General features: G+C 38.2%; 1 long non-coding RNA gene across 1 annotated transcript; it reads right to left on the bottom strand.

Annotated features, from left to right (window-relative positions):
• Positions 1–3404: 3404 nt before the first annotated feature.
• LOC133463956 (uncharacterized) lies at positions 3405–4775 on the bottom strand. Its single transcript, XR_009784394.1, has 3 exons — positions 4590–4775; positions 3716–3887; positions 3405–3567 (listed from the first exon to the last, which is right to left on the bottom strand). It is a non-coding gene; the product is annotated as an uncharacterized LOC133463956 (long non-coding RNA).
• Positions 4776–5500: the final 725 nt, after the last annotated feature.

The following is a 5500-nucleotide window of genomic DNA, read 5'->3' as shown; positions in this document are numbered from 1 at the left end:
GCATCCAAAGATGTATGCCATGCATGGGTGCACGTTGCGGTTCAGGCCGCATTAACGGACGAAAAAGTCGTGCGGAATAATAAGAAAAGTGAAACCTTTTCTGTATACTAATATATCGCTTTCATTTTCATGTTTTTACTTGTTTTTTCGGGCGTGTTATATTTATTATTTTCTTCCACATCAGAGCGGGGTCATGCTTTACACCCGCTGGTGCGCAGTGGGACTTTTGCGACTTTAGCTTGTTAGCAAAATGCTAGCAACAGTGCCCTTTGGGCCATTCTGGACGATTGCAATATGGTCATGCCAATAATCCAAACTGCTCCAACAGTTTCCCTCCAGAACAAATCTTTTCCTTGCTCTGGTTGTGTCCCATCTTGCTATCATGTCTTCAGCCCACTGAAGTTCTCCTGAAACATTCATGTGACATATCGAAGCCATTTCAGCCCTCGCTTGATGTAACTGTCAGCTTGTGTTACATCTCGTCTTTTCCTCTTCTGGCTCTGTGTGGTACATGTCTTCAGAAAACGTGATGCTGACCCACATTTGTTTCCTGGAGACGTAACGTAACCTTAAAGTAATTCAAACCTGCCCAAGAATTTGAATTATCTCCATTACAAGGTTTTCATTCCCAGAAAAGGAATAATAAAAGGGAACTGTCGTCCCCCATAAGTGAAGTAATGCAGACGTGAACACGCACACACACGCACGCACGCACGCACGCACGCACGCACGCACGCACGCACGCACGCACGCACACACGCACACACACACACACACACAATCCTTGTGTTTTACATGTACCCCAAGGGTAAATCTTAATATTTACACTCACTGAAAAAAACCTAAAATCTCATCCTCCCTCTCCAAATGAAACCATACAGACTTCTGCTTTTTGTGCTATTCTTGGCAATATCTAGCTCATTAAAGGTGTTGTGTGTTATGTGTCTTGGCGGCGGCCGCCGGTCAAGTCATCTGACAGCACAAGTAAGACGCTGAACAGCCGGTGTCTCTGCAGGGAGCATACGTGCATCTACAGCATCATTGTACAGTGTTTGCATGAAGCTCCCTACTGGCCTGTGTTTGTGTGGACTTTTCAGTACTTTTGTACCCACGACTTTATGGATCATTGTGTGTTCTGAAAGTGTGCGGCCACTGGGGACATAAATCAGCACAGTTAACACATGTGTTGCTTCAGATTGTATAATCGCAGATATGGATGGAGCGAGGGCAGGGAAAATACTGGCGGCTAATGGAGAAACTCACAAATAGCTAACACTCTGCAGGGTTTCATGAGCGCGCTTATGCAGCCCTTTTTTGTCAAGTGTGGAAGTCTGTAATATTTTATTCTCAAATACAATGTATCACAGGGGCCAGAGTTTTTCTACAGAAGAAAAGGCCATCTGTCTGGGGGGAATTAAAAAGGAAACCTCATTCAGTCTCTCAAACCAAGCTCTTGGAGGTTTATCTTGAAGGATTAGAATAAATGAGGCCCAAGAGGACACGTTTAGGTGGCAAAAAGACTTTTCTTAGTGACGTATCAGCAGTAACTTCAACAAGTTGGACACTGATCTTCCAATGTAGCATAGAACATGTAAAAAAGTAACATAAACCACCCTACCTCCAGATTTCTTAGTCTAAAATCCTATATTTCTCCTCTCATCCTCGGCATGTTTAATGTTTTTTGTGACACCCTCTCACAGAACTCATTGAAACATCATCACATTTTTTTTTTTTTTTTCATATCAACAACCTCCTTTCATCTGAGAGCCAAAACTCCATAGATGTTTGTAGTGTTGTCCGGACCACTTCACTTTTGGAGGCTCCTCCCTTTTCAAGTTGCTTTTAGTTTCATTCTGACACAATTTTACGTTACTCTAAGCTTAACTATCTTAAAATAACGAGATACGGAACGGAATCGCTTACTGTAAACGAAAGCGATCGTCTATGGAGCCAAATCAAGGCCAAAAGTTTTGCTAATTTGAAAATAAAAGTTGAACCTGAAAATTGTTTTTTTACAGTTTCAATTTTATTTTTTTCAGTATCAGATCTTTTTTTCAGTTTCAAATCTATTTATTTCAGTTTCAAATCTTTTTTTCAGTTTCACGTCTTTTTTTTTCAGTTTCAAATCTTTTTTTTTCAGTTTCACTTCTTTTTTTTCAGTTTCAAATTTTTTTTTCAGGTTCAGACTTTTGGCCGCAATTTGGCGTGGGGGGCGTGGCATAAACGGAGAGGGGCGTGGCATCATGAGTGACAGCATAACAGAGAAGGCGGGCAATAGTATACGGCTGCAGACCCGGAGGCAGCAGATCTGAGCAGCAGATCTGAACCGCAGTTCTAGACGTCACAGAGCCCCCTACTGGATGACTGTAGAACTGCAACTAGTAGAACTGCACTGCAACTAAATCAGCGTTCCACCTTAATAAATATATGAAGATTTAATTGATAATGAGGCATGGAGCTTAAATATGAAGATTTAATTGATAATGAGGCTCAATATATGAAGATTTAATTGATAATGAGGATGGAGCTTATAATTAAAGAACTTACTTCCAGGGTAAACGGCAGGGATTCGTAGCTCATTCAGCACTATTTCAGATGTCATTTGTAGAGCATAGGTCTTTGCTGGTAGGCTCTTTTTTTTGTGGCAAGAGATTTAGATCATAGGCAGCACCAGTAGGTGCAGTTAAGACTGTTATCAAATTAAGGTGAAATTTTAAATTATTTCTTTAAATCATGAATGAGGCAATATAAAAAAATGAGTCTTTACTTGTTTTTAGCCTAATGACAATAAATATATATTTAAACACTGAGCAACGATAAACATCATAGATAATGTCGTGATTGAGGCTTGGTAATTTACCATGTCTCTGCAGGACTGTTATATGCACAGAATTATAAAGGTGTTGCAATTGCATGAATATGAAAAGAGACTGGGACAGAGAAGATGACAACTGTCTTGCCACTGACAGAGAGGACTAAGATGTGGCGTTTAGTGGGATATATTACCCCCAAAACTTGAACAGCATTGATCAAAGCCACTACAACATAGTGTATTTGGGTGTCAAGTCCTCACTTTTGTTGTAGTAATTGTTAAAAAAAGAAATAAAGAAATAAAAACACTTTGATATACTGAAATGGTAAGTATGGTAGTATTAAGTCCAAAGTTCCCAAACAGAACAATATAACATTTATTTAACAATATAACTTGGGGTAAACAATTAGAAATAAAAACACTTTGATATACTGAAATGGTAAGTATGGTAGTATTAAGTCCAAAATTCCCAAACAGAACAATATAACATTTATTTAACAATATAACTTGGGGTAAACAATTGTCTCATCTTGTACATTGTACAATGTACAATGTACAGTATATAATATATATTCAGTGCAGTGCCTGGGGGGTGGTGGTGGTTGGTGGGACTGTAGGGTTGGAACCTGGTTTCTTCTTGCACCAATGTATATGTTTAATAAAATCGTCTTTCCGTTTTATTGTTGAACTGCAGTATGGACAGTGATAATGCAGCTGCGGCCGACATCCCAGTCCACATCTGTGAATGGTGTATTCTTAAACATAAGCACATAGATATAAATATTATTATATAATCAGTTTTCCATTACAAATTGTCACTTAAAAATACAAATCCTGCATCAACAATGAAGTTCCAGCATGCACTACATGCACACACACAGGGAGAATGTTTTCAAACTTTACCTTCATGGCTAACAGCTCTGTTAAAATGAAGATCCATGTGTATCTGACATTTGTTCAACGGGGAGGGGTAGTAAACTGGAGGGCTGCAGAATGGACAGTGGTAGTTATTGCAGCATGATGTGCATCTGTGAAGTTGGGGCAAGGCCCTTCCTTTCTGGATTGTTATGTGTACCTAAAAAAGAGTCTTCAATTAGTCCAAGTTAATATTTTTACACTGTTTTACAGACAAAACTGGGCCAAAACCTAATAACGGACAAATATACATTTTCATCTTATGCACTGGATTAGCTACATTTCTGTCCACAAAATATCTAAATATAGGCTATATAGTGATATAAATGTGAATAGTTATATAAACACACATAATGTATAATATGAATAAAAAGATAAGTTAAGATATTCCTTCAATTGTCCCACAATGGGGAAATCCACAGTTACAGCAGCAACTGCACAGTTGATTGAAGAGTAGCAATAACAAACAATATATGAACAATGAATTATTGGGACGAAAAAAATAACAACCCTAACAATAATAGTAAAAATATATAATCAATATAATAACCATGACATTATTTACAAGATTAATCTTGGTAATGATTGGTAATATACAAGAGATCATGTTCTTATTGCACATAATAAATGAAAAATATATATTGCAGACAATAGAAATTGTGCCACGTAGTATTAGTAGTATTATTAGTAGTAGTATTAGTAGTCATTAACGTTAATTTCTCTGTCAAATTTAACTTAACAATATAGTTTGTGGATCATGTTAGGCATTTCACTGATTGATTAAATCACTTTTGCAGATCAATTAAGTGCCAATATATCTTGAAAAGAATACACAAAAAATGTGATTCACGGTAATACTCACACTCCGGTCGTCATCCATCTTGAGAAAAGGAGAAAAGTGCACGCTGCCGGAAAAAAACGAGAAGTCTCGATCTGAACTGTTGATTTAGTTGCAGTTATAAAGTAATCCAGTAGGGGGCTCTGTGACGTCTAGAACTGCGGTTCAGATCTGCTGCTCAGATCTGCTGCCTCCGGGTCTGCAGCCATACCCTTCTCAAGGCGGGGGACGTTCCTCAGTCATGTTGCCTTCAGGAAACGTAGGTTGCAGAAGTTATCAGTAGAAGTATGATTCAACACTGTATATACACCATATTCACGTGATTGGCAGTGGAAAAAACTGATATTAGTGACACATTTCTGTTTAAAAAGCTGTTTTAGACCGTATTTGGCACCAATCCCAGTATAAAAGCAATAAACTATGTCAGACTGTACAGTTCAACAGCCACACTTTAAAGTTTGACATTTCCCACTTCCACATACTACCAAATACGGTCTAAAACAGCTTTTTAAACAGAAATGTGTCACTAATATCAGTTTTTTCCACTGCCAATCACGTGAATATGGTGTATATACAGTGTTCAATCATACTTCTACTGATAACTTCTGCAACCTACGTTTCCTGAAGGCAACATGACTGAGGAACGTCCCCCGCCTTCTCTGTTATGCTGTCACTCATGATGCCACGCCCCTCTCCGTTGATGCCACGCCCCCCACGCCAGATCGGGGCCAAAAGTCTGAACCTGAAAAAAAAAAATTGAAACTGAAAAAAAGATTTGAAACTGAAATAAAAAGATTTGAAACTGAAAAAAAGATCTGATACTGAAAAAAATAAAATTGAAACTGTAAAAAAAAAATTTCAGGTTAAAATTTTATTTTCAAATTAGCAAAACTTTTGGCCCTGATTTGGCTCCATAATCGTCCAACTCACCACGG

Source organism: Cololabis saira, chromosome 17 (assembly GCF_033807715.1).
Source record: "Cololabis saira isolate AMF1-May2022 chromosome 17, fColSai1.1, whole genome shotgun sequence".
NCBI lineage: Eukaryota > Metazoa > Chordata > Actinopteri > Beloniformes > Belonidae > Cololabis > Cololabis saira.
Note: the sequence above shows the minus strand (reverse complement) of the source record. Positions and strands in the feature narration are given on the sequence as shown.